The sequence below is a fragment of the Elephantulus edwardii genome, unplaced genomic scaffold (assembly GCF_000299155.1).
Source record: "Elephantulus edwardii isolate Elephantulus edwardi_28Jun2011 unplaced genomic scaffold, EleEdw1.0 scaffold00235, whole genome shotgun sequence".
Taxonomy (NCBI): Eukaryota; Metazoa; Chordata; class Mammalia; order Macroscelidea; family Macroscelididae; genus Elephantulus; species Elephantulus edwardii.
Window position 1 is genome coordinate 1615169 of NW_006399985.1, and position 8257 is coordinate 1623425.

The window sequence follows — 8257 nt, forward strand, 5'->3', positions numbered from 1 at the left end:
AAGTTTACTATTACCACACTTTGCTACTCCCATACAAAATATTAGTAGGGTCACTCGTGGTGGACAGGATTCAGTGCGACCTTTCACACTACGATAGACTCGTTTCTACAAACTTCATCTGAAAGGTGTAGCTTATGGCACTGTTAAATAAATAAAACTTAACTTTCAGTCAGCTAGGTTGTGTCATCTGCATACTGAAGGTTGTTGATGAGTCTTTCTCCAATCCCAATGCCATATTCTTCCTCATCTCCGACTATGGTGTGATTAGTCTGTTGTTGATAGTAACTTTCCTAAGCTTTTTACTTTTGCCACATGACTGGAAGTATAGTCTATTCACGTGGGGATTGGCCAGTTTTGTTACCCTGATTTAAATCGTTAGCCAGATAGAAATTGAACTGGTTCAGTGGCAGAAATTGAGAATCTCACTACCAGCAAGAAAGAAGTAGCAGAGAATGTTGCATGCTGCACATGTCCTTTGGGGCCTGCTTACTGCACCAGCCAGATCAAGATTTATACCAGAATCCTAACCTCACAGCAGAGAACCAATACGAAACAGAACTAATCTAGAACTGCGGCCCCATTGAGCCAATGCCAGGGACAATTTCTCAAACTTGCTGGAGGTCTGAGGGGAGATGCCATTATTAACAGGTTTAAAAGAACTTTGTAACAGACTATGCAAAGGCATTTGACTGTGTAGGTCACAAAAAAAATCGTTGCTAAGCTTAAGAAGTATGGGAATCTCAGAACACTTGATTGTGCTCATGTGAACCTATACTTGGAACAGAAGACATTCATCAGAACAGAGCAAGGAAACACTGAATGGTTCAAAATCAGGAAAGGTGTGCATCCAGGATGCATCGTGTCTCCATGCTCTTTCAATCAATATGCAAAACAGATAATCTGAGAGGCTGAACTTTATGAGGAGGAATGTGGCATCAGGACTGGAGGAAGGCTTATCAATAACCTATGCTATGCAGATGATACAGCCTTGCTTGCTGAAACTGAGGAGGACCTAAAACATTTGCTGCAGAAGGTCAATGACTATAGTCTTCAATGTGGATTAAAGCTCAACAGCAAGAAGACAAATATTCTCATCACTGGGCCTATTGACAGAACCATGATAGATGGAGAAGAGACTGAGGCTGTTAATAGTTACACATTGCTCTGATTCACAATCAACTAATAGTACCCATAGTTATGAAATAAAAAAATGAATTGTACTGGAGATGTCTGCTGACAGGGAGAGCTCCAGAGTGCTGAGGAGCAATGACATCAGTCTAGAGACTAAGGTGCATCCGATCCAAGCCATGATCTTTACAAATACATGCTATGCATCAGAGAGCTGGACAGGGACTAAGGATGACAGCTGAAGAATTGATGCCTTTGATTTGTCATGCTGGAAAAGAGAATTGAACATACCATGGACAGACAGGAGAAATAGGTCTATCTTAGAGAGGGTGAAACCAAGTTTCTTCTTGGAGACAAGAATTTTAAAGCAAGCTCTGTCTCATATATTTTGGGCACATGGCCAGGAGGGAACAGTCCCTGCTTGGAAGGGTGGAGGGACAGTGCAAAAGAGGAAGACCTCAAATGAGACAGATTGACATGATACCCAGGTTTATGAGATTAGGTGTGTCAGAGTCAGTGAGCCTGGCTTAGGACAAGGCAGGTTCAAAGTTGTTGAACATAAGGTTGCTATGAGTTGCAGGTGCCTCAGTGGCACATAACAACACTACAAATCAGCAAAGCTGAAAGCTAAACGGCCTGCGAGTGTGCTTGAGAAGTTGTCCCGACTGAGGAGTCGTATCCTGTTGCCAACCTGAATTGTAACTTGTTAACTTCCTTATTAACGCCTTAGTTGTGAAGAGGGTTCTATGAGTTGTGTGTAGCTATTGCAATGGACTTGTGTGCCAGTATTATACAGGTGAGAACTGGGGGTTGATGTTAAGATTAATGAAATGATGTGTAATCATAAAATAATAAATAATAAAATAGGTGCAAGAGCATGTGCGCTGGCATGTCTGGTCATGTAGCTCTTTGTTTAGCATTATATATTTATTATTATATTATTGATAGGGACAGTTTCCCTATATGACGTAGGCGGAAGTCAGACTCGGCCTCCGCCATATAGCCTCTGTTCCTTTCACAGAAACAATTATCAGCATTGAAGAAAATATGACATTTGCTTTAAAAATAAAATAGCAATAACCAAGCCTTTGTGGATCAAGTAGAAGAACTCTAAAATAATTTATGGAGCTTATGGGCACTCAGGTGAGAAAAAGAAAAAGTCTCTAATAGGTAAAGACCAGGTTGAGCAATGCATTTATCTATTAAAAATACTCGAACTTCTGTCAATGCAAGGTAAGCAAGTACAAGTATCTTCAAGAATTCAGTGTGTGAGGGGAAAAAAGAGAGGATTGTTGTTGTTAAGGGACAAGAAGGAGACGATGGCTAATAGAGCGCCCGTGAACACGTCTGACCCTTGCCCTACTCTGCCCATCCTTGTCATCTCTGATTTGCGTGAGCCTGTCACTGTAACTGTATCAACCCATCTAGTGGAGAGTCTTTTTCCTGACCCTACACCTTTCTAAGAATGATGCCCTTTTCCAGGGATTGAATCCTCTGGACAACATGCCAATTAAAGTTTCAGCATTCTTGCCTCTAAGGAACACCTTGGTTGTACGTTCTCCAGGACAGACTTGTTTGTTCTTTTCCAAGTCCATGGGACATTTAATGCTGTTCTTCAATACCACACACTTCAAAGGCATTAATTCTCCTTCCACCATCCTTATTCACTGTTCTCCTTTCAGATGCATAGAAAGCAAGGTGAAAAAAAAATGTAGCTTGAATCAGGCACATCTTAGTTTGTAAGCTGGTATCCTTGTTCTAGAGTACTTTGGAGAAGTGAATTGCTTTCCATCAAGCCAGAATGGACCCATGCCTGACCCTTCAGTGGCTTTCAGAGGTAATAAATCGCCTGGGAAGAGATCGCCCATGTTCTCCTTCAGAGCAGCTGATGGGTTCCAACCACATGTCTCTGAGTTTACATTCGACCATCAGAAAGAAATATGATATAAAATATTTTCAGTTTCTTTTGCAATATCATTGGGGTTGTCATACTGAGCAAGATTTACATCGGGAATTCCAGTGAGGAATCTCTCATTATATTACAAGAAAGTAGCAAGGTTGAGTCGAAACAAGACAGTAGTTTCAGAGCTGCTATTTTTAGGTATTGTGGAGTCAGAATTAGCACATAGCTGACCTTCCAGAAGGTTTTCAGAGGCGAGAGGAGATTATCTATCTCTCTCCCATGCAGATGCTGTGGATTTGAATAGCATACCTTTGTGTTTACAATCCAGCAAATTACCATTATGTCACCAGAGCTCCTGGATATATTATAGAGAGAACAGACTTTAGAGATTTTTTAAAAAGGTGATTTCAGCACCACAACAAGATAAAAGTAAACAATGCAATTGCAAAATGGGAACAGGATATGAACAGATACTTCACCAAAGAAGAAATTCAGATGGCAAATAAACACATGAAGAAATATGCAAAATCCCTAGCTCCAAGAGAGATGCAAAGCCAAACAACTATGAGATGTCATCTCATCCCAGTAAGAATAGCAAAATTTAACAGAACAGCAAGCTACAAATGCTGGCGAGGTTGTGGAGAAACTGGAACCCTTATTCACTATTGGTGGGAGTGTAAAATAGTGTAACCACTATAGAAGGCAGTATGGCACTTTCTCAAAAAGTTGGAAATAGAAATCCCATTTGACCCAGCAAGTCTACTACTGGGAATATGCCCTAAAGAAACCCAAACCGCCATCCAAGCAGATATATGCACACCCATGTTTATTGTGGCTTTGTTTACAATAGCAAAGAGTTAGAAACAAGCCAAGTGCCCATCAAATGAAAGGATAGAGAAGCTGTGGTATATTCACACAATGGAATGCTATGCTGCATTGAAAAACAAGGAACTCATGCAATATTATTCAAAATGGGTGACTCTGGAGGACATTATGCTGAGTGAAATATGTCAGTCACAAAAAGATAAATGGTGCATAGTACCACTGTTACGAAACAGGACTGACATTGGAATTGGGGGAAAACTAAAAAAAGAGGGGATAAATAACGTACAGTGCACTGAAACAGATGAGGAAAGTACTGTTTAATAAGGAATATATGATTAGGTATTATTTGCATGATAACAGTCCAGTTATAGTAAAGTCCACATAGTAAAGTGGACTGGGGTGAGTGTGGAGAATTGTATAACAATGAATTTTTTTTTTCCAAAGAGGAAAGCAAACTGGGGAGGGAAGTGTCAGGGAGGAAAATGTGAAACACTGAATGAATGGAAATCCAAGTTCTCTAGAAACTTTCCTTTAAAAGCTCTATTAAAAAAGGGTGATTTCAATGGGAAGCTGTTGTTGTTATGTGCCGTTGAGTCACTTGTGACTCATAGCAACCATATGTACAACAGCCCTAAACCCTGTGCTATCCTGTGCCAATTGCACTGCCTCTGACACACCCATCACAATTACCCCAGTCACTAAATCAATCCACCTCATAGAGGGTCTTCCCCTCCTGCGCTGTCCCTCCACCCTCCCAAGCATGATGTCCCTCTCCAAGGACCAGTCCCTCCTTACAACATGTCCAAAGTATGTCAGACGAAGCCCCAGAATCCTTGCCTCCAAGGAGCAGCCTGGTTTAACCCTCTCCAGGATGAACTTGTTTGTTTTCTTGGCAGTCCATGGTACATTCGATACTCTTCTTTAGCACCACAGCTCAAAGGCATTAATTCTCCTTTCCTCCCTAGTCATTGTCCAACTCTCTGATGCATAACAAGTGATTGAAAAGATCATAGCCTGTATCAGACACACCTTAGTCTTCAGAGTGACAACATTGCTCTTCAGTACCCTGGAGAGGTCCCTAATAGCAGACTTTCCCATCGCAATATGTTTTTTTATTTCCTGGCTGTTGGTGCCAAGAGTGTTACTGTGGAGTAGAAAACTTTTGAGTAGGGCTTTATAGCATAAAAGGATACTATCACAACTGGATTCTTTGTCTTTAGAAATTAAAAAATTTATGTCATTATTAATGCATACTGCATTGAAACCGATGACGGAGAGAGCTGTTAAAAAGGGATATATGATTAGGTATTATTGTCAAGACAAGAGTCCAGAATAAGAGCTGCATAGTAAAGTGGACTTGGGGGAGGGATGAATAACAATGAAAGAATTTTTCTTTTACTTTTCAAAGAGAAGAGAGATTTGGGGGGAGGGGTGGGCAGAGAGTAAGGTGCAACAATGAATGAATGGAAATGCAAAGTCTCTGTAAACTTTCATTAAAATTAATAAAAAGTTTAAAATAATTATGTACTTATTAATAAAAAATGTATTGTAGAAGAAGGTTTGGAAAAAGTTAATGAACTTCATTTTGAGATGCCTCTGGGGTGTCCGGGTGGATATGTTAAGAAGATAGTAAGAAAGTTGAATCTAAGTCTTAGATCAGAGATTACACATTTGGAAATCAGTATCATGAGGTAATAATTGACGCTGTAAGTATAATACGAGAAAGGAAGGAAACAATAAGACTTGACTCTATGCTGAGCAAATTATCTAAAAAGCTGGACTCTGAGGAGGACTGCGGCATCAAGACTGGAGGAAGACTCATCAATAACCTGTGTTACGCACGTGACACAACCTTGCTTGCTGACAGTGAGGAGGACTTGAAACTGTTGTTGCAGAAGATCAAGAAATACAGCCTTCAGTATGAATTGTATGTCAATTTCAAGAAAACAAAGATTCTTACCACTGGACCAATAGGCTGTGTTATGATGGATGAAGAGGAGATTGAAATGGTCAACAGTTCCATCTTGCATGCATCCACGATTAACACACTTAGTGCAAGCGGTCAGGAAATAACGAGACACATTGCACTGGGAAAATCTGCAGTTAGGAACCTTTGCACATTAGTGAGGAGTCATGATGTCAGTTTGAGCACTAAGTTGCATCTGATTCAGGCAATAGTATTTTTTATTACTAGCTATGCATCTGAGACCTAGGCAATGAATAAGGATGACAGAGAAAGAATTGATGTCTTTGAGCTGTAGTGTTGGAGAAGAGCAGTGACTATCCCCTGCACGGCCAAGAGAAGGAAAAGATGTGTCTTGGAGAGGGTGCAGCTGGAGTGCTCTTTAGAGGCAAGAATGATGAGGCTTTGTCTCACATACTTTGGTCATGTTGCTAGGCAGTGCTATTCCCTGGAGAGGGACATGATGTTGGGAAGGTTGGAGGGTCAGCAAAGGAGAGGAGGACCCTTAACCAGGTGGACTGACACGGTGACTGCTGCAATGGGCTCTTGGGTGTCAGAAAGTGTGAGGGTAACACAGGGCAAGACTGGGTTCAGATCTTTTGCTCATAGGATCGCCATCAGTCGTCCTTGACAGCATCTAGCAACAAATACAACAACTTAAGAGAACAATCCTATAAGTAGTGATTTTAAGTAAAAACAGAGTTACAGATGATAATAAACCAAAATTATCAGTAGTGGCAATGTAGTAGGAGTTCCCCTAACTGAAGGTAAATCTTGGAAATGACTCATCATGTAAACATGGTAAAGTTCACCACAGTGGGGTCAAAACATGCTACAAGTGCATTTATCCCTGTTGTGCTTGTTGTGTGCCGTCAGGTTGTAACTGACCCCTAGCTGACCCTACAGCAGGTTTTCAGAGGTAGTTTAATTGCACAAGAGGAGATTGCTCATTGTTATCCCTTGGAGAGATAGATGGATTTGAACTGTGTGCCTTTGGGATGGCAGTGCAGCTCCTTACCACGAGGCCACCAGAGTTCCCTGTATTTACCCTTGTTGAGACAAAAATGATAATGATCGTGATAATAATTTAAATAATAGGGGCAATTCTCTCTGACATTTCACTGAATGGAGATATGCACATGTGTCCAGCAATAAGCTTTGGAAGAGAAATGGTTTTGAAACTCTTCTAATTTTGGATTTATACGGCTTGGTCGCCTGAACATTTTGCCATGTTCAGTACTTTTAGGATTTAAAGTTACTTTCGTGATTTTTGTACATCATGTCCCTTGGCCTCCAAGCGCAAGTCACATACTTATCTGATGTTCAACCAAAACAAACTAAAACAAAACAAGACACTCTTTTATCCCTGGAGGAAAAACTGCATGTGATAGATTTGTTCCAAAACAGCAGAGTGGACTTTAATGGGATGTTTTTATGAAAGGTTTGTAAATTTGTCTCTCAGATTTTTGCCTCACTTTTTGACTACTGTTGATGATGTTATTTACAGCTGAGTCGTGATAGGATCTCCAAGAACTCATTTCTAAAACACCTTGAAGACATTTTATATTGTGCTGGAAGCATGTTCTGCACTCTCCTACCTTCTAACTTTAATGCTCTGGCCCTAAAATCTGTGGGATGGCACAAAGTGGGCCCTGAAAATATATTTGGGTCTTTGTTTCTGGTTGAAAACACAGTAAGATGAGACCTTCTGAACTGGTGTAGTAGAAATTCTACTCAGAAGAGGCAACATAGGTTAGATGAACTCAGATGTTTCCTTTTTTTGTGCTCATGATTGTAAAAGATACTAGAATTTTCTAAAAATAATAACCACAGTGGATTACTGAACAGTCCCAGGTACAATTTATCACCATTTTGAAATGATGTTAAACTAATTTCCTTAAAAAATGCATTTGAATTGTGGTTGGGAGTTTTAGGGCAGTAGTAAAATGGAAGTCATGTTATGAATTTGGTGCTGATTAGGAAATACAGAGTGAAGAGTGAGAAAGGATGGCTAATTCTGAGTATGTTATCTGTCATTCCTGAAGGTAAAATTGGGATCAGATGCAAATATAGTAACATGAGGAGAGTAGTAAGAGGCAAGAATTTGTTAATGGCCAACAAACAAAATAGAAAGAAAGAAACAAAGGGAATGATTGGTCGACATAATAGCCTTTAAACTTGACAGAGACAAGTAGTGTGAAAAAAATAATCACAAGAAAATTGATCGTTTCTATATACTGATAGTTTCTTAATTTTCTGTAACCTTCTAGTATAAACATTTATGCCTTTTTAGGGGAGCTCTGGTGGCCTAGTGGCAAGGAGCTGCAACTACAATCCCAGAGGTGCACGGTTCGAATCCACCAGATGCTCTGCCGGGGAAGGAGGGACAATCTCCTCCTGTACCTGTCAGATCCGATTTGACGGTACATGCACACAAA